Source organism: Daphnia carinata, chromosome 10 (genome assembly GCF_022539665.2).
Source record: "Daphnia carinata strain CSIRO-1 chromosome 10, CSIRO_AGI_Dcar_HiC_V3, whole genome shotgun sequence".
NCBI lineage: Eukaryota > Metazoa > Arthropoda > Branchiopoda > Diplostraca > Daphniidae > Daphnia > Daphnia carinata.
Window position 1 is genome coordinate 326,155 of NC_081340.1, and position 20,246 is coordinate 346,400.

At 42.1% G+C, this 20,246-nt stretch overlaps 23 pseudogenes; all 23 read left to right on the forward strand.

Moving 5' to 3' along the window:
• The first annotated feature begins 212 nt into the window (after window positions 1–212).
• LOC130699643 (5S ribosomal RNA) lies at window positions 213–331 on the forward strand (annotated as a pseudogene).
• A 345-nt stretch (window positions 332–676) lies between these two features.
• Window positions 677–795, forward strand: LOC130699642 (5S ribosomal RNA; annotated as a pseudogene).
• A 345-nt stretch (window positions 796–1,140) lies between these two features.
• Window positions 1,141–1,259, forward strand: LOC130699641 (5S ribosomal RNA; annotated as a pseudogene).
• A 345-nt stretch (window positions 1,260–1,604) lies between these two features.
• LOC130699640 (5S ribosomal RNA) lies at window positions 1,605–1,723 on the forward strand (annotated as a pseudogene).
• A 9,939-nt stretch (window positions 1,724–11,662) lies between these two features.
• LOC130699638 (5S ribosomal RNA) lies at window positions 11,663–11,781 on the forward strand (annotated as a pseudogene).
• Window positions 11,782–12,031: 250 nt separating this feature from the next.
• On the forward strand, window positions 12,032–12,150 carry LOC130699637 (5S ribosomal RNA; annotated as a pseudogene).
• Window positions 12,151–12,497: 347 nt separating this feature from the next.
• Window positions 12,498–12,616, forward strand: LOC130699636 (5S ribosomal RNA; annotated as a pseudogene).
• A 347-nt stretch (window positions 12,617–12,963) lies between these two features.
• On the forward strand, window positions 12,964–13,082 carry LOC130699634 (5S ribosomal RNA; annotated as a pseudogene).
• A 345-nt stretch (window positions 13,083–13,427) lies between these two features.
• LOC130699633 (5S ribosomal RNA) lies at window positions 13,428–13,546 on the forward strand (annotated as a pseudogene).
• Window positions 13,547–13,892: 346 nt separating this feature from the next.
• LOC130699632 (5S ribosomal RNA) lies at window positions 13,893–14,011 on the forward strand (annotated as a pseudogene).
• Window positions 14,012–14,358: 347 nt separating this feature from the next.
• Window positions 14,359–14,477, forward strand: LOC130699631 (5S ribosomal RNA; annotated as a pseudogene).
• A 347-nt stretch (window positions 14,478–14,824) lies between these two features.
• Window positions 14,825–14,943, forward strand: LOC130699630 (5S ribosomal RNA; annotated as a pseudogene).
• A 346-nt stretch (window positions 14,944–15,289) lies between these two features.
• Window positions 15,290–15,408, forward strand: LOC130699629 (5S ribosomal RNA; annotated as a pseudogene).
• Window positions 15,409–15,753: 345 nt separating this feature from the next.
• Window positions 15,754–15,872, forward strand: LOC130699628 (5S ribosomal RNA; annotated as a pseudogene).
• A 347-nt stretch (window positions 15,873–16,219) lies between these two features.
• On the forward strand, window positions 16,220–16,340 carry LOC130699644 (5S ribosomal RNA; annotated as a pseudogene).
• Window positions 16,341–16,687: 347 nt separating this feature from the next.
• LOC130699627 (5S ribosomal RNA) lies at window positions 16,688–16,806 on the forward strand (annotated as a pseudogene).
• Window positions 16,807–17,153: 347 nt separating this feature from the next.
• On the forward strand, window positions 17,154–17,272 carry LOC130699626 (5S ribosomal RNA; annotated as a pseudogene).
• A 347-nt stretch (window positions 17,273–17,619) lies between these two features.
• Window positions 17,620–17,738, forward strand: LOC130699625 (5S ribosomal RNA; annotated as a pseudogene).
• Window positions 17,739–18,085: 347 nt separating this feature from the next.
• LOC130699648 (5S ribosomal RNA) lies at window positions 18,086–18,204 on the forward strand (annotated as a pseudogene).
• Window positions 18,205–18,551: 347 nt separating this feature from the next.
• LOC130699647 (5S ribosomal RNA) lies at window positions 18,552–18,670 on the forward strand (annotated as a pseudogene).
• A 346-nt stretch (window positions 18,671–19,016) lies between these two features.
• On the forward strand, window positions 19,017–19,135 carry LOC130699646 (5S ribosomal RNA; annotated as a pseudogene).
• A 349-nt stretch (window positions 19,136–19,484) lies between these two features.
• On the forward strand, window positions 19,485–19,603 carry LOC130699635 (5S ribosomal RNA; annotated as a pseudogene).
• A 347-nt stretch (window positions 19,604–19,950) lies between these two features.
• LOC130699624 (5S ribosomal RNA) lies at window positions 19,951–20,069 on the forward strand (annotated as a pseudogene).
• Window positions 20,070–20,246: the final 177 nt, after the last annotated feature.

Here is a 20,246-nt window from a genome sequence, read left to right on the forward strand (position 1 = left end):
AGGTATTTGAAAACGAAATACAAAAAGAATGGTGCATTTCCGTGAGAAAAGTGACCTCTTTAAAGAAAGTGAATTTTATTTGTTTGCATTTTTGTGGTTGACCGAACGCGATGGTTACCAGTCCAATATCCTTAACTATATAAATCAATTGTACTTGTGCTGGTTTTAATGGACATTACTGGAGTGTATTCATTTTATTTTGGAACTGAATTGTCAACGGCCATACCACGTAGAACAAACCTTGTCTCGTCAGCTCCAGGAAGTTAAGCTACGTCGGGTTCCGTTAGTACCTAGATGGGTGACCGCTTGGGAATACGGGATGCTGTTGGCATCAAAACTTTTATATCCACCTAGCCGTTTTTGGATGAATCACAGGGAAGTACGAACCATCTCGCGGTAAATTCTAGTATTTTCTAAAACGCCACCTAGTGGTCAGTTTTTAAATTTCATCTTCTATAAACTAAAGGTATTTGAAAACGAAATACAAAAAGAATGGTGCATTTCCGTGAGAAAAGTGACCTCTTTAAAGAAAGTGAATTTTATTTGTTTGCATTTTTGTGGTTGACCGAACGCGATGGTTACCAGTCCAATATCCTTAACTATATAAATCAATTGTACTTGTGCTGGTTTTAATGGACATTACTGGAGTGTATTCATTTTATTTTGGAACTGAATTGTCAACGGCCATACCACGTAGAACAAACCTTGTCTCGTCAGCTCCAGGAAGTTAAGCTACGTCGGGTTCCGTTAGTACCTAGATGGGTGACCGCTTGGGAATACGGGATGCTGTTGGCATCAAAACTTTTATATCCACCTAGCCGTTTTTGGATGAATCACAGGGAAGTACGAACCATCTCGCGGTAAATTCTAGTATTTTCTAAAACGCCACCTAGTGGTCAGTTTTTAAATTTCATCTTCTATAAACTAAAGGTATTTGAAAACGAAATACAAAAAGAATGGTGCATTTCCGTGAGAAAAGTGACCTCTTTAAAGAAAGTGAATTTTATTTGTTTGCATTTTTGTGGTTGACCGAACGCGATGGTTACCAGTCCAATATCCTTAACTATATAAATCAATTGTACTTGTGCTGGTTTTAATGGACATTACTGGAGTGTATTCATTTTATTTTGGAACTGAATTGTCAACGGCCATACCACGTAGAACAAACCTTGTCTCGTCAGCTCCAGGAAGTTAAGCTACGTCGGGTTCCGTTAGTACCTAGATGGGTGACCGCTTGGGAATACGGGATGCTGTTGGCATCAAAACTTTTATATCCACCTAGCCGTTTTTGGATGAATCACAGGGAAGTACGAACCATCTCGCGGTAAATTCTAGTATTTTCTAAAACGCCACCTAGTGGTCAGTTTTTAAATTTCATCTTCTATAAACTAAAGGTATTTGAAAACGAAATACAAAAAGAATGGTGCATTTCCGTGAGAAAAGTGACCTCTTTAAAGAAAGTGAATTTTATTTGTTTGCATTTTTATGGTTGACCGAACGCGATGGTTACCAGTCCAATATCCTTAACTATATAAATCAATTGTACTTGTGCTGGTTTTAATGGACATTACTGGAGTGTATTCATTTTATTTTGGAACTGAATTGTCAACGGCCATACCACGTAGAACAAACCTTGTCTCGTCAGCTCCAGGAAGTTAAGCTACGTCGGGTTCCGTTAGTACCTAGATGGGTGACCGCTTGGGAATACGGGATGCTGTTGGCATCAAAACTTTTATATCCACCTAGCCGTTTTTGGATGAATCACAGGGAAGTACGAACCATCTCGCGGTAAATTCTAGTATTTTCTAAAACGCCACCTAGTGGTCAGTTTTTAAATTTCATCTTCTATAAACTAAAGGTATTTGAAAACGAAATACAAAAAGAATGGTGCATTTCCGTGAGAAAAGTGACCTCTTTAAAGAAAGTGAATTTTATTTGTTTGCATTTTTGTGGTTGACCGAACGCGATGGTTACCAGTCCAATATCCTTAACTATATAAATCAATTGTACTTGTGCTGGTTTTAATGGACATTACTGGAGTGTATTCATTTTATTATTTATATTAGATTCCCAACAGCAGACGACGCGGTCTGGACGCCGCACGAGGCTGCCCAGCCGTTTTAGTACTTTTGAATTGGGTGGTCCTCGATAGAGGGCCACCATTGTACATTCCTTGTATGTAAGCCCCGCCCTAGGCCTATTGGCCGTCTCGGAAGAGAGGGCAAGGGGCAGTCAGTCAGAAAATACACTCGCTACCGTGCACAACAAGCTGAACCAGTGTTCCCGTGTTCATCTTCAAAACATCTTCAATTTATCAAAGGTAAAAATCAGACACGGGCTGATTATTTCCCTTCATGGTCCTTCGTAACCGTTTAAGTATTCTTAATTTAAGTTAAAATTTCTTACTTTAAGTATTTACTTGTTGTGTTCTGTGGGGGAGTTTTTCTGGGCTCACCCCTTTTAGTACCTAGACACCGCGTGGGAATTTTCCCTTTTTTTGAACACGTGTTACCCTAAGCGTGTGAAACCTTTTTTTGCTGTTTCACCACGCGATTAGTTAAGACTCGTGAAATTTTTTTCCTTTTTTTTGCCTTTTACCACTCGTTGAGCCACGTGTGAAACTTTTTTTTCTTTCACCACGTGTGGAGTGTGTAGGCACCTAAGAATCTTTTTTTTTCCTTTTGCCTTTCAACGGTTAGGGCAAACACGTGGTCGGCGGCCATTAATTTGGTCGTCCTTTTTTCAAATTTTGAATTTTTTTGGTAAATTTTTTTATTTCTCCCTTTGAGAAACGTTTTTTTTCTTGTTCATCTCCCTTTCCATTTACTTCGAGTAAGGTTAGGGTTGAGTAGGGTGGAAATTTTTTTTTTTCTCTTTTGCAATTTCGGTCGCGTGGTCGGCGGCCATTGATAACTCCACCCCTAAATATTTTTTTTTCTTCTCTTTTTTTTTTCTTCTCAATTTTTTTCAATTTTCAAATACACTATTTCGCCTTGCTGCGTGTAGCGGCCATCCTTGTTGCTTCACATTTAGGGGTCCAAATTTTTCCTTTTTTACCTTTTTTGGAATACCCTCCCTTTGGAGGATATTTATATCCTCCACTACTACTCTTTTCTTCTCCGCTTTAGCGGAGCACCTGTAAGGTCTCCAACACCACCTCAAAAATTCGCGACGCCGAGAAAATCAAGAGGGCGAAGAGGAGGGCCGAGGGTCTGGAGAGGCCGTGGACAGGTCCACAACAGCCGAGGCGATTTAGAAACACCCCGGAAGGACGGCGGCAAATTAGCATCTTCAACCGCCTTGCAGCAGCCGAACCCGAAATCAGAGGAGCTGCCTCCATACTTCCAATTGCCATTCGTCACATGCCCTTGGCAACCATCAAGGAAGCTCTCGAGCCGAAATTTTGCGGGGACATCAGGTACCGCCCAATAAACCAGGGGAGGAGAAGGAGGAGGGAGCCGCAGCTGAACCAACTCCAAGTGGGTTGACCAGTTCCCAAACAATTGCAGCAAGAGCAATTCTTTTTCGCTTACGTGGGTGGCGACTCCCCACTCTTATTAACCAGAGTGAGGAGCCCCAAGTCGGAGCAGGAGCCAGCGGAGGTGATCGACCAATCGAACCCCAAAAGGAGAATCCATTGGAAACTCCAATTCAAGATCCAACCCCAGTGTTGGAACCAATAAGATTGGTGGAGCGCACAGCTGAAACAGAAGAAGACATCCTGCAGATTGAAGCCGATCCAACGGACCTAATTGATCTCTACACCAAATTGTAATTCCCCATGTTGCAATAAAATAATTGATCACTAACCTTCCCTTTTCACTTACTTTAGCTAGGAGAAAACGGTTCAACCGTACTCCACACAAAAAAAAAAAAAAAACTTTCTTACATTTTTTTTTGGAGTTGGGCTAAAAACCTAAACTCCCACTAATTATTCCCTTTTTTTTTCTCTTCCTTTAGAAAACTAGCGCCATCTAGCGCTCAAAATTACAAACCTTAACTCTCTAATTTTTCAAAAAAAAAAAAAAAAAAAAAAAAAAAAAAAAAAAAAAAAAAAAAAAAAAAAATTTTCTTATTTCTTTTCAGAACTGCAAGCTTACGCCATCTGGCGGTCGTAAGCAAAGTAAAAATCCAAAAAATTCAAAAAATTTCAAAGTTCTTTTACTTTTTCTTAAAAACTGAACGCTCGAGCCATCTAGCGGTCAAATTAAGAAATTTCTCCCCAGAAATTCAAAAATTCAAAATTCTTTTTCCTTTTTTCTCAAAAACTGAAGGCCTGCTCCATCTAGCGGTCAAATTAAGAGACTTTTCTGTTGCTTTCAATTTTCTTGATTTTCGTTCAAAAACTGGAGGCCCGCTCCATCTAGCGGTCAGAAAAACAGACCTCTCTATTATTTTCATTTTTTTTCGATTTTTGTTCAGAAACTGAACACAGACACCATCTGGCGGTCAAAAACCAAAGGATGGTAAAACTTTTTCTATTTTTTCTCATTTCTTCTAAACTGAAAGCTTATGCAGCCTAACGGCCAAATAAGCAACCTTATTTTCCAACTCATCGGAAAATAGTCCTTTCCCACTCCTACCCATTGAGCATCGTGCTAGCAACTTATCAAATCTTGACATTTTTATTTTTTTACTGACAACAAAGTCGGTTTTTTCGCTCGAAGTTACCGAAAGCTAACTAAGAGCAACAAATTTAAGCTTCCACTTTTCAAAAGATTGTGTCACATAGCAAGGAGGAGAAACCTCAACCAGTGGAGTTCAAAAAATACGCCCACTGATTGGAGCACTGCGTCAGCGCTGCTCCCTTTCCATTTCACGCACAATTTAGTGGAAGCACTAAAAGTAAAACTTTTTTTCCAAGTTTTCCTTTTTTCTTTTTTTTCCTCACTCCTTCAAGGGAAATCCAGGAGTGAACCCCGCTGAGGATTGTAAAGAAGAATCAACTTTCCAATTCCAGCAAAACAAAAAATGTCACGATCAGTTGCAGCAACACGAGCGGGCCTGAAAGGCCACCTTACGAGGACAATGGAGAAGATCAAGGGATACAAGGATCTCACGATGACGGCGGAACTGGATAACGATATTGCCACGGATACAGAACTCCTGAAGCAACGTTACCAGAAATTTATTAAAGCAAGTGACCAAGTACGCTGGGCCTTGCAAAATACGAACGCTACCGAGGAGCAAATCGAGCAAGATTACTCCACAGTAGCTGAAGTAGAAGAAGAAATGAGCAGCATACTCGCCTTCGTTAAAAACAAACGAGACGAGTACAAAAGACAACAAGACCTGGAATTTCAAGAGCTGCAGAGAAAAGAACAGCGCCAAATTGAGGAGGACAGAAACCGATTGCTTCAAGACCTGCTTACTCAACAGCAGCAGCTCTTCGCAACCCAAATCCTCCAACAACAGCAAGCCCACGCCTTACAAATTCAACAACTTATGGCGCAAAACCAAGCACCAGCTCAAGTAGCAGCAGCAGCAGCTCCAATTCAACAAGCAACACGTCTTCCCCAAAGACAAATCAAGCATTTTAAAGGAGATATTCTTGAGTGGACATCATTCTGGGAGAGCTTTAATGCCTCCATTCACTCGTCTACAATGTCGGATGTCCAAAAATTCGACTACTTAAAAGAATATTTAAAAGGGGAAGCGTACTTGTGCGTTGAAAATCTGGAACTCACCGCAGCAAACTACAACATAGCCATAGCAGAGCTAAAAAGAGTCTACGCTAAACCAAAGGCTCTTATTCAAACTCATTTATGCAAGTTTGACAACCTAGCTCCTGTCAAGACAATGGCAGACGTATCGGCGCTGAGAAAATTGCAGCTCACAGTCCAGTCTCATATTAATGCCTTGGAAACCCTCGGGGTTCGAAAAGAATCATTTGGAGGACTCCTTGGCACAAAACTAATGAAATTGCTTCCTGCAGAATTGCAGAAAGAGTGGTCGAGCTCTGAAGAAAACGACATCACAGACATCGCATCCCTACTGAATTTCATCAGGGATGAAGTTGACGCAGCGGAGAGGTACAGCCGATGGAAATCGGAAACCACAAAAACGCCACAACAGTCAACATCGCCAAGTCCAGCGAAACCAATACACGCTGCCACAGCATCACAGCTCCACACACCAGCAAAAACCCCAGACAATTTGTGCCACCGTCAAACACACCTTTTAGGAGACAGGACAATTTTATCATGCGAGAATGCACAAGACCATGCATTTTCTGCGGGGAAGTTCACTACCCCACGGTTTGTCCAGTGAACCTAAAAGAAAAAAAGGCCATCATCGCTAAGCTGAAAAGGTGCGTCAGATGCTTCAGTGCAAACCACGAAACTCTGAACTGCACCACAAACTACACTTGCAAACATTGCCAAGCCATTCATCACACGGCTCTCTGCGACAAAAAGCAGACACGTTTTGCGCACCAAACTGTTAATGGCAACAGCGCCATCACAAATGTTACGGCGTCTGCTGCAAGCGCAAACACCCCAGGCAATCTCGTGGTGAAGACAGCTACAGTAAATGTAGTAGGCCCAAATGGCAAACAAACAAGAGCCATTTTATTTATAGACGACGGCAGCCATAGATCTTGGGTCACAAGATCTATATCAAAATTGTTGGATCTCAAAGTGGTGGCAGTGGAAAACATCGGTACCAGAGTTTTCAAGCAACGAAAACCCAATCCAGTGGAGAAGACAAATTCAGTCGAGCTGACATTTAGGGGCACTTGGCATGGTGCCCCACTCGTCAAAATTACAGCACTAGAAACGGACTACATTGGAGACACTGGTCCATATGCCCACACAACATTCGCACAAAAATTGTGGCTGGACAACGAAAGAATGGCTGACGACAGGTTCGAGACAAACAGCCAGGAAAAAGATGTCGGGATTTTAATAGGAGTCGACCAGATGTTTGAAATCATCCCTAACGAAGCAGCTATCCAAAGCCCGTGTGGCCTAAGGGCCTACAACACAAAGCTTGGGCGGATGATAGTTGGACCTTCTAAAGAAAAAAATTCGAAAAAAGGCAAAGCATTGATCCAGCAAATGCTGCAATGCAGTAGTTTCTCAGCCCAATCAGTAGCTTCATATGCAGCCGGCTGCCTTAATTCAAACTACACTTTTACAACTCTTCCAGAAGAAAAGGAGAAAACGCCGGATGTAAAGGAGAAAAAGGAATCTTCATCTCCCCACCCGACCTCTATAGAAGAAATTTCCATAGAGAACTCCATTATTAAAAAAGAAAAAAAGAAGATTGTAAAAGAAGAATTAAAGCGGCAGACGGACTTTGACCTATCCTTGTTTTGGAAGCTAGAACACTTTGCCATTTTAGACGATTGTGATGCAGTGGAGCCAGACGATCCTCTAGGCTCCTTTGGAGACAAAATCACCCGTCAAGAAGATGGGCGATACTGCACCCCAATCCCATGGAAAACGGATAAGTGGAGGTTGGAGAAAAATTTCCTGATGGCTAAAGGAAGACTGGAGAGTCTTTTAAACAGACTCAAGAAAACGCCAGCGCTTCTATCGGCTTACCACCAGGAGATCGAGCAACTCAGAGTCCAAAACTTCGTAGAAAAGGCAGACCTAAACTACGATGGACTCCACACTTATCTGCCACATCATCCTGTCATCCGACAGGATAAAACAACCACGAAAATCCGACCGGTCTTTGATGGAGCGGCTAAGTCCAAATTTGGACCAAGCCTCAACGACGTCCTAGAAACCGGTCCAAACCTGAATCCTGACCTGCTAGCCGTTCTAATGCGATTCCGATTAAATCGGATCGCATGGATAGCAGATATTGAAAAAGCTTTTTTAAATATCGCCCTGCATCCTGAAGACTCAGAAGCAGTACGATTCCTGTGGGTAACGGAACCAGAAACATCTGGCTCCCCTTTAGTTGCTTACAAATGGAAGCGAGTTCCATTTGGACTCAGTTCCAGCCCATTCTTGCTTAGAGTTACCCTCAACAAGCATTTGGATGGAATGGAGCCACTGTACTCCACTACAGTAAAACAGCTAAAAGAGCAAATTTACGTCGACGACTACCTAGGTGGCGCCGACAGCATTCCCACAGCCAAAAACAGGATTCAGGAAACAAAGGCCATCTTCCAGGAGGCTAAACTCAACATGCGAAGCTGGGTGACAAACGACAAAACACTTCGCAAATTTCTCAGTGAGAAGGGGCTTATCAACCCCATTGTCAAAATCTTCACTCAGAAACTGGAAGAGGGCCAACCAAAGGTCCTAGGCATTCGGTGGGACACCGAATCCGACACATTCCAATTCGACCCCGCGCCCATCATTGAAGCCGCAACAGAATTGGGGGACCATGTCACCAAAAGAAATATCCTACGGATATCGGCAAGAGTGTTTGATCCCATTGGGTTCTTAGCACCCACTACACTCCTGCTAAAAATCATCTACCAGAAGCTTTGGGAAACAGAAATTGACTGGGACGTCGAAGCGCCGCCGGAAATTGCACAAACATGGATAACTGCTATGACTGGGTTGAACGAGTTCGCCAAATTGAAAATCCCTCGCTGGATAGGCCACTCGAAAAGGGTCATACAATCAGCAGAAATTCACGTCTTCGGTGATGCTTCTGAGGCGGCGTATGGAGCCGTTGCTTATGCAAGGCTCCAAACAAAAAACAACGAAACCAGCATTCACTTTCTAGCCAGTAAAACGAAAGTGGCACCTCTCCCAAAGAAAAAAGTTACCCTACCTCGACTGGAGTTATTAGGCTCGCTTCTAGCCGCAAGGCTAGGAGAAAAACTGAAAAATTTTCTTCACACAGAGTCATGGCGAACCATATTTTGGACAGACTCTTTGGTAGCACTTGGGTGGATCAGAGGAGATCCTAACAGATGGAAACCATTTGTTAGGAACCAAGTGGAAGCTATCAGAAAGCTGTCTGGAGTGAGTTGGTGGCGGCACTGCCCGGGCATACACAATCCTGCGGATCTTGCCTCGCGGGGAGCGCCAGCGTCAGCGCTGGTACACTCCGAGCTATGGTGGAATGGTCCACCATGGCTTAAAGAAGAAACAGAATGGCCGGATTCAACACCCGATGCAGGAGAAACAAGCATCCACGAAAAGATCGAAGCGGAAGCCAAAGGAAAAACCGTCATCATGTCGGTGGCTACCGTGGAACCAGCTACCCCAATGGAATGGCAGCTGGAACGAATTCCATCATGGAATCGACTACTTCGACGAACCGCCTGGATGCTTAGGTTCCTCCACAAGAATCGCCCCATCAACAGAACGCAAATCAGAACTCCAATCAAGATAGGAGACGAAAAGGAAATACTGGTAGACCATCTGACAGTAGAGGAACTGACGAAGGCGGAGCTACTGATCTACAGGCAGCTCCAAAAAGAAGCATTTCCAAAGACGTTCCAAGACCTACAAGAGGGAAGGCAACCACACCACAAGGAGAAAATTGCCAAACTCCGACCCGTGTGGGATGAAAGAGACAAGCTGATCAGAGTGACCGGAAGGGTCGAATTGGCACTAAGAGACAGGGACATTGAACCTGCCATACTGCTGCCCACTCACCACCCAGTCGTCAAATTGCTCATCGCAGATAGGCACGTCTCACTTAAACACGCCGGAGTGAAAACTACCCTCTCCGATCTAAGGGAACGTTTTTGGATTATCAAAGGGCGTCAGCAGACCAAATCTGTTTGGCATGCCTGCGTCAAGTGCCAACGGCTAACTTCACCACCATTTACTGAAGTAGCTGCACCTCTACCACTGAATCGCTTGAAACAAGCGAAAGCCTTCGAAATCACGGGTGTGGATTTCGCAGGGCCATTGTATTACAAACACCCAATATCACGTAAGAAACGCAAGCAAGCGGAACTTACGACCTCCGTGGATCCCCCACAAACGGATGATCCAAGTGTGGAGACTCCAGCCGAGCCTCCAGCCATGGAACAAACGGAGGAAAAAGAAAACCTCCAACCGGACGACTCAGGCAAGAAGAAAAAGGGTACAATCAAGCAACCCAAAAGTTATGCCTGCCTATTCACCTGTGCGGTGACTAGGGCCGTCCACCTGGAGTTGACTAAAACCATGTCAGCACGTGACTTTCTCCTAGCCTTCAGAAGATTTTCAGCTAGGAGAGGTAACGTGTCTGTCATGTATTCGGATAACGCACAAACATTTAGGTGCGTTTCCAAACACTTAAAGGTCTTGAGATCCGATCCAGCGATCCATGACCTCCTAGCCATGCGAAAAACCGAGTGGATCTTCTCCGCCAGCCTAGCCCCATGGTGGGGAGGCTTCTGGGAACGCATGGTTAGGACAATGAAAGACCTACTACGGCGTTCCAATGGCCGTGCGTGTCTAGAATACGACGAGTTGGAAGTCAGTTTGATCGAGACAGAAAGCGTAGTGAACGCAAGGCCACTCACCTACGTGGCAGAGGGGAGTGATGATCCACTTCCCATCACTCCGAACCAATTTCTGAACAACAGACGATCTAATTGCACTCCGCCGGAGCCAGCAATTAACCTACTGACTCCCGACCCAACCAACGCACGACTCATTGAAATGGACCGCCTACGCAGAGACTACGTCAAGGACACTTGCGAGCGATTCGTGAATGACTACTTGCTCCAAGTAGACAATTTTCACTGCAAAGGAGGGCCTGGACGCAAGATCCGAGTAGGCGAAGTTGTCATCATCCACGATGACAACACGAAACGACTTATGTGGACCGTCGGCGTAGTGAAGGAGCTGATTTCCAGCCGAGACGGGCTGATTCGATCGGTGACAGTCAAGACCCCTAACGGGAACTTGATTAACCGAGCGATTCAGTCCCTACACCCCCTGGAATTACGCGAGGACCAGCCCGACGACGTTGAAGTACTACCCGCGCCGGAAATGGAGCCGGAAGAAGACACAACTCCATCCGTGTCAGCCGCCAGCCCGGTCGAAGAGAGCGAGCCGTGGAGCACGGGCTCTGGTGGGGAGTGTGTTGGGAATATATTAGATTCCCAACAGCAGACGACGCGGTCTGGACGCCGCACGAGGCTGCCCAGCCGTTTTAGCACTTTTGAATTGGGTGGTCCTCGATAGAGGGCCACCATTGTACATTCCTTGTATGTAAGCCCCGCCCTAGGCCTATTGGCCGTCTCGGAAGAGAGGGCAAGGGGCAGTCAGTCAGAAAATACACTCGCTACCGTGCACAACAAGCTGAACCAGTGTTCCCGTGTTCATCTTCAAAACATCTTCAATTTATCAAAGGTAAAAATCAGACACGGGCTGATTATTTCCCTTCAATGCTGTTGGCATCAAAACTTTTATATCCACCTAGCCGTTTTTGGATGAATCACAGGGAAGTACGAACCATCTCGCGGTAAATTCTAGTATTTTCTAAAACGCCACCTAGTGGTCAGTTTTTAAATTTCATCTTCTATAAACTAAAGGTATTTTAAAACGAAATACAAAAAGAATGGTGCATTTCCGTGAGAAAAGTGACCTTTTTAAAGAAAGTGAATTTTATTTGTTTGCATTTTTGTGGTTGACCGAACGCGATGGTTACCAGTCCAATATCCTTAACTATATAAATCAATTGTACTTGTGCTGGTTTTAATGGACATTACTGGAGTGTATTCATTTTATTTTGGAACTGAATTGTCAACGGCCATACCACGTAGAACAAACCTTGTCTCGTCAGCTCCAGGAAGTTAAGCTACGTCGGGTTCCGTTAGTACCTAGATGGGTGACCGCTTGGGAATACGGGATGCTGTTGGCATCAAAACAGTGGTTTTTTTTCATCTTCTATAACTAAAGGGTTTTTTAAAACGAGAACACTAAAGGTATGGTACATTTCTGTGAGAAAAGTGACCTCTTTAAAGAAAGTGAATTTTATTTGTTTGCATTTTTGTGGTTGACCGAACGCGATGGTTACCAGTCCAATATCCTTAACTATATAAATCAATTGTACTTGTGCTGGTTTTAATGGACATTACTGGAGTGTATTCATTTTATTTTGGAACTGAATTGTCAACGGCCATACCACGTAGAACAAACCTTGTCTCGTCAGCTCCAGGAAGTTAAGCTACGTCGGGTTCCGTTAGTACCTAGATGGGTGACCGCTTGGGAATACGGGATGCTGTTGGCATCAAAACTTTTATATCCACCTAGCCGTTTTTGGATGAATCACAGGGAAGTACGAACCATCTCGCGGTAAATTCTAGTATTTTCTAAAACGCCACCTAGTGGTCAGTTTTGAAATTTCATCTCCTTCCAACTAAAGGGTTTTTTAAAACGAGAACACAAAAGGTATGGTACATTTCTGTGAGAAAAGTGACCTCTTTAAAGAAAGTGAATTTTATTTGTTTGCATTTTTGTGGTTGACCGAACGCGATGGTTACCAGTCCAATATCCTTAACTATATAAATCAATTGTACTTGTGCTGGTTTTAATGGACATTACTGGAGTGTATTCATTTTATTTTGGAACTGAATTGTCAACGGCCATACCACGTAGAACAAACCTTGTCTCGTCAGCTCCAGGAAGTTAAGCTACGTCGGGTTCCGTTAGTACCTAGATGGGTGACCGCTTGGGAATACGGGATGCTGTTGGCATCAAAACTTTTATATCCACCTAGCCGTTTTTGGATGAATCACAGGGAAGTACGAACCATCTCGCGGTAAATTCTAGTATTTTCTAAAACGCCACCTAGTGGTCAGTTTTGAAATTTCATCTCCTTCCAACTAAAGGGTTTTTTAAAACGAGAACACAAAAGGTATGGTACATTTCTGTGAGAAAAGTGACCTCTTTAAAGAAAGTGAATTTTATTTGTTTGCATTTTTGTGGTTGACCGAACGCGATGGTTACCAGTCCAATATCCTTAACTATATAAATCAATTGTACTTGTGCTGGTTTTAATGGACATTACTGGAGTGTATTCATTTTATTTTGGAACTGAATTGTCAACGGCCATACCACGTAGAACAAACCTTGTCTCGTCAGCTCCAGGAAGTTAAGCTACGTCGGGTTCCGTTAGTACCTAGATGGGTGACCGCTTGGGAATACGGGATGCTGTTGGCATCAAAACTTTTATATCCACCTAGCCGTTTTTGGATGAATCACAGGGAAGTACGAACCATCTCGCGGTAAATTCTAGTATTTTCTAAAACGCCACCTAGTGGTCAGTTTTTAAATTTCATCTTCTATAAACTAAAGGTATTTGAAAACGAAATACAAAAAGAATGGTGCATTTCCGTGAGAAAAGTGACCTCTTTAAAGAAAGTGAATTTTATTTGTTTGCATTTTTGTGGTTGACCGAACGCGATGGTTACCAGTCCAATATCCTTAACTATATAAATCAATTGTACTTGTGCTGGTTTTAATGGACATTACTGGAGTGTATTCATTTTATTTTGGAACTGAATTGTCAACGGCCATACCACGTAGAACAAACCTTGTCTCGTCAGCTCCAGGAAGTTAAGCTACGTCGGGTTCCGTTAGTACCTAGATGGGTGACCGCTTGGGAATACGGGATGCTGTTGGCATCAAAACTTTTATATCCACCTAGCCGTTTTTGGATGAATCACAGGGAAGTACGAACCATCTCGCGGTAAATTCTAGTATTTTCTAAAACGCCACCTAGTGGTCAGTTTTGAAATTTCATCTCCTTCCAACTAAAGGGTTTTTAAAACGAGAACACAAAAGGTATGGTACATTTCTGTGAGAAAAGTGACCTCTTTAAAGAAAGTGAATTTTATTTGTTTGCATTTTTGTGGTTGACCGAACGCGATGGTTACCAGTCCAATATCCTTAACTATATAAATCAATTGTACTTGTGCTGGTTTTAATGGACATTACTGGAGTGTATTCATTTTATTTTGGAACTGAATTGTCAACGGCCATACCACGTAGAACAAACCTTGTCTCGTCAGCTCCAGGAAGTTAAGCTACGTCGGGTTCCGTTAGTACCTAGATGGGTGACCGCTTGGGAATACGGGATGCTGTTGGCATCAAAACTTTTATATCCACCTAGCCGTTTTTGGATGAATCACAGGGAAGTACGAACCATCTCGCGGTAAATTCTAGTATTTTCTAAAACGCCACCTAGTGGTCAGTTTTGAAATTTCATCTCCTTCCAACTAAAGGGTTTTTTAAAACGAGAACACAAAAGGTATGGTACATTTCTGTGAGAAAAGTGACCTCTTTAAAGAAAGTGAATTTTATTTGTTTGCATTTTTGTGGTTGACCGAACGCGATGGTTACCAGTCCAATATCCTTAACTATATAAATCAATTGTACTTGTGCTGGTTTTAATGGACATTACTGGAGTGTATTCATTTTATTTTGGAACTGAATTGTCAACGGCCATACCACGTAGAACAAACCTTGTCTCGTCAGCTCCAGGAAGTTAAGCTACGTCGGGTTCCGTTAGTACCTAGATGGGTGACCGCTTGGGAATACGGGATGCTGTTGGCATCAAAACTTTTATATCCACCTAGCCGTTTTTGGATGAATCACAGGGAAGTACGAACCATCTCGCGGTAAATTCTAGTATTTTCTAAAACGCCACCTAGTGGTCAGTTTTGAAATTTCATCTCCTTCCAACTAAAGGGTTTTTTAAAACGAGAACACAAAAGGTATGGTACATTTCTGTGAGAAAAGTGACCTCTTTAAAGAAAGTGAATTTTATTTGTTTGCATTTTTGTGGTTGACCGAACGCGATGGTTACCAGTCCAATATCCTTAACTATATAAATCAATTGTACTTGTGCTGGTTTTAATGGACATTACTGGAGTGTATTCATTTTATTTTGGAACTGAATTGTCAACGGCCATACCACGTAGAACAAACCTTGTCTCGTCAGCTCCAGGAAGTTAAGCTACGTCGGGTTCCGTTAGTACCTAGATGGGTGACCGCTTGGGAATACGGGATGCTGTTGGCATCAAAACTTTTATATCCACCTAGCCGTTTTTGGATGAATCACAGGGAAGTACGAACCATCTCGCGGTAAATTCTAGTATTTTCTAAAACGCCACCTAGTGGTCAGTTTTTAAATTTCATCTTCTATAAACTAAAGGTATTTGAAAACGAAATACAAAAAGAATGGTGCATTTCCGTGAGAAAAGTGACCTCTTTAAAGAAAGTGAATTTTATTTGTTTGCATTTTTGTGGTTGACCGAACGCGATGGTTACCAGTCCAATATCCTTAACTATATAAATCAATTGTACTTGTGCTGGTTTTAAATGGACATTACTGGAGTGTATTCATTTTATTTTGGAACTGAATTGTCAACGGCCATACCACGTAGAACAAACCTTGTCTCGTCAGCTCCAGGAAGTTAAGCTACGTCGGGTTCCGTTAGTACCTAGATGGGTGACCGCTTGGGAATACGGGATGCTGTTGGCATCAAAACTTTTATATCCACCTAGCCGTTTTTGGATGAATCACAGGGAAGTACGAACCATCTCGCGGTAAATTCTAGTATTTTCTAAAACGCCACCTAGTGGTCAGTTTTTAAATTTCATCTTCTATAAACTAAAGGTATTTGAAAACGAAATACAAAAAGAATGGTGCATTTCCGTGAGAAAAGTGACCTCTTTAAAGAAAGTGAATTTTATTTGTTTGCATTTTTGTGGTTGACCGAACGCGATGGTTACCAGTCCAATATCCTTAACTATATAAATCAATTGTACTTGTGCTGGTTTTAATGGACATTACTGGAGTGTATTCATTTTATTTTGGTACTGAATTGTCAACGGCCATACCACGTAGAACAAACCTTGTCTCGTCAGCTCCAGGAAGTTAAGCTACGTCGGGTTCCGTTAGTACCTAGATGGGTGACCGCTTGGGAATACGGGATGCTGTTGGCATCAAAACTTTTATATCCACCTAGCCGTTTTTGGATGAATCACAGGGAAGTACGAACCATCTCGCGGTAAATTCTAGTATTTTCTAAAACGCCACCTAGTGGTCAGTTTTGAAATTTCATCTCCTTCCAACTAAAGGGTTTTTTAAAACGAGAACACAAAAGGTATGGTACATTTCTGTGAGAAAAGTGACCTCTTTAAAGAAAGTGAATTTTATTTGTTTGCATTTTTGTGGTTGACCGAACGCGATGGTTACCAGTCCAATATCCTTAACTATATAAATCAATTGTACTTGTGCTGGTTTTAATGGACATTACTGGAGTGTATTCATTTTATTTTGGAACTGAATTGTCAACGGCCATACCACGTAGAGAACAAACCTTGTCTCGTCAGCTCCAGGAAGTTAAGCTACGTCGGGTTCCGTTAGTACCTAGATGGGTGACCGCTTGGGAATACGGGATGCTGTTGGCATCAAAACTTTTATATCCACCTAGCCGTTTTTGGATGAATCACAGGGAAGTACGAACCATCTCGCGGTAAATTCTAGTATTTTCTAAAACGCCACCTAGTGGTCAGTTTTGAAATTTCATCTCCTTCCAACTAAAGGGTTTTTTAAAACGAGAACACAAAAGGTATGGTACATTTCTGTGAGAAAAGTGACCTCTTTAAAGAAAGTGAATTTTATTTGTTTGCATTTTTGTGGTTGACCGAACGCGATGGTTACCAGTCCAATATCCTTAACTATATAAATCAATTGTACTTGTGCTGGTTTTAATGGACATTACTGGAGTGTATTCATTTTATTTTGGAACTGAATTGTCAACGGCCATACCACGTAGAACAAACCTTGTCTCGTCAGCTCCAGGAAGTTAAGCTACGTCGGGTTCCGTTAGTACCTAGATGGGTGACCGCTTGGGAATACGGGATGCTGTTGGCATCAAAACTTTTATATCCACCTAGCCGTTTTTGGATGAATCACAGGGAAGTACGAACCATCTCGCGGTAAATTCTAGTATTTTCTAAAACGCCACCTAGTGGTCAGTTTTGAAATTTCATCTCCTTCCAACTAAAGGGTTTTTTAAAACGAGAACACAAAAGGTATGGTACATTTCTGTGAGAAAAGTGACCTCTTTAAAGAAAGTGAATTTTATTTGTTTGCATTTTTGTGGTTGACCGAACGCGATGGTTACCAGTCCAATATCCTTAACTATATAAATCAATTGTACTTGTGCTGGTTTTAATGGACATTACTGGAGTGTATTCATTTTATTTTGGAACTGAATTGTCAACGGCCATACCACGTAGAACAAACCTTGTCTCGTCAGCTCCAGGAAGTTAAGCTACGTCGGGTTCCGTTAGTACCTAGATGGGTGACCGCTTGGGAATACGGGATGCTGTTGGCATCAAAACTTTTATATCCACCTAGCCGTTTTTGGATGAATCACAGGGAAGTACGAACCATCTCGCGGTAAATTCTAGTATTTTCTAAAACGCCACCTAGTGGTCAGTTTTGAAATTTCATCTCCTTCCAACTAAAGGGTTTTTTAAAACGAGAACACAAAAGGTATGGTACATTTCTGTGAGAAAAGTGACCTCTTTAAAGAAAGTGAATTTTATTTGTTTGCATTTTTGTGGTTGACCGAACGCGATGGTTACCAGTCCAATATCCTTAACTATATAAATCAATTGTACTTGTGCTGGTTTTAATGGACATTACTGGAGTGTATTCATTTTATTTTGGAACTGAATTGTCAACGGCCATACCACGTAGAACAAACCTTGTCTCGTCAGCTCCAGGAAGTTAAGCTACGTCGGGTTCCGTTAGTACCTAGATGGGTGACCGCTTGGGAATACGGGATGCTGTTGGCATCAAAAACTTTATATCCACCTAGCCGTTTTTGGATGAATCACAGGGAAGTACGAACCATCTCGCGGTAAATTCTAGTATTTTCTAAAACGCCACCTAGTGGTCAGTTTTTAAATTTCATCTTCTATAAACTAAAGGGTTTTTTAAAACGAGAACACAAAAGGTATGGTACATTTCTGTGAGAAAAGTGACCTCTTTAAAGAAAGTGAATTTTATTTGTTTGCATTTTTGTGGTTGACCGAACGCGATGGTTACCAGTCCAATATCCTTAACTATATAAATCAATTGTACTTGTGCTGGTTTTAATGGACATTACTGGAGTGTATTCATTTTATTTTGGAACTGAATTGTCAACGGCCATACCACGTAGAACAAACCTTGTCTCGTCAGCTCCAGGAAGTTAAGCTACGTCGGGTTCCGTTAGTACCTAGATGGGTGACCGCTTGGGAATACGGGATGCTGTTGGCATCAAAACTTTTATATCCACCTAGCCGTTTTTGGATGAATCACAGGGAAGTACGAACCATCTCGCGGTAAATTCTAGTATTTTCTAAAACGCCACCTAGTGGTCAGTTTTGAAATTTCATCTCCTTCCAACTAAAGGGTTTTTTAAAACGAGAACACAAAAGGTATGGTACATTTCTGTGAGAAAAGTGACCTCTTTAAAGAAAGTGAATTTTATTTGTTTGCATTTTTGTGGTTGACCGAACGCGATGGTTACCAGTCCAATATCCTTAACTATATAAATCAATTGTACTTGTGCTGGTTTTAATGGACATTACTGGAGTGTATTCATTTTATTTTGGAACTGAATTGTCAACGGCCATACCACGTAGAACAAACCTTGTCTCGTCAGCTCCAGGAAGTTAAGCTACGTCGGGTTCCGTTAGTACCTAGATGGGTGACCGCTTGGGAATACGGGATGCTGTTGGCATCAAAACTTTTATATCCACCTAGCCGTTTTTGGATGAATCACAGGGAAGTACGAACCATCTCGCGGTAAATTCTAGTATTTTCTAAAACGCCACCTAGTGGTCAGTTTTGAAATTTCATCTCCTTCCAACTAAAGGGTTTTTAAAACGAGAACACAAAAGGTATGGTACATTTCTGTGAGAAAAGTGACCTCTTTAAAGAAAGTGAATTTTATTTGTTTGCATTTTTGTGGTTGACCGAACGCGATGGTTACCAGTCCAATATCCTTAACTATATAAATCAATTGTACTTGTGCTGGTTTTAATGGACATTACTGGAGTGTATTCATTTTATTTTGGAACTGAATTGTCAACGGCCATACCACGTAGAACAAACCTTGTCTCGTCAGCTCCAGGAAGTTAAGCTACGTCGGGTTCCGTTAGTACCTAGATGGGTGACCGCTTGGGAATACGGGATGCTGTTGGCATCAAAACTTTTATATCCACCTAGCCGTTTTTGGATGAATCACAGGGAAGTACGAACCATCTCGCGGTAAATTCTAGTATTTTCTAAAACGCCACCTAGTGGTCAGTTTTTGTAAATTTCATCTCCTTCCAACTAAAGGGTTTTTTAAAACGAGAACACAAAAGGTATGGTACATTTCTGTGAGAAAAGTGACCTCTTTAAAGAAAGTGAATTTTATTTGTTTGCATTTTTGTGGTTGACCGAACGCGATGGTTACCAGTCCAATATCCTTAACTATATAAATCAATTGTACTTGTGCTGGTTTTAATGGACATTACTGGAGTGTATTCATTTTATTTTGGAACTGAATTGTCAACGGCCATACCACGTAGAACAAACCTTGTCTCGTCAGCTCCAGGAAGTTAAGCTACGTCGGGTTCCGTTAGTACCTAGATGGGTGACCGCTTGGGAATACGGGATGCTGTTGGCATCAAAACTTTTATATCCACCTAGCCGTTTTTGGATGAATCACAGGGAAGTACGAACCATCTCGCGGTAAATTCTAGTATTTTCTAAAACGCCACCTAGTGGTCAGTTTTGAAATTTCATCTCCTTCCAACTAAAGGGTTTTTTAAAACGAGAACACAAAAGGTATGGTACATTTCTGTGAGAAAAGTGACCTCTTTAAAGAAAGTGAATTTTATTTGTTTGCATTTTTGTGGTTGACCGAACGCGATGGTTACCAGTCCAATATCCTTAACTATATAAATCAATTGTACTTGTGCTGGTTTTAATGGACATTACTGGAGTGTATTCATTTTATTTTGGAACTGAATTGTCAACGGCCATACCACGTAGAACAAACCTTGTCTCGTCAGCTCCAGGAAGTTAAGCTACGTCGGGTTCCGTTAGTACCTAGATGGGTGACCGCTTGGGAATACGGGATGCTGTTGGCATCAAAACTTTTATATCCACCTAGCCGTTTTTGGATGAATCACAGGGAAGTACGAACCATCTCGCGGTAAATTCTAGTATTTTCTAAAACGCCACCTAGTGGTCAGTTTTGAAATTTCATCTCCTTCCAACTAAAGGGTTTTTTAAAACGAGAACACAAAAGGTATGGTACATTTCTG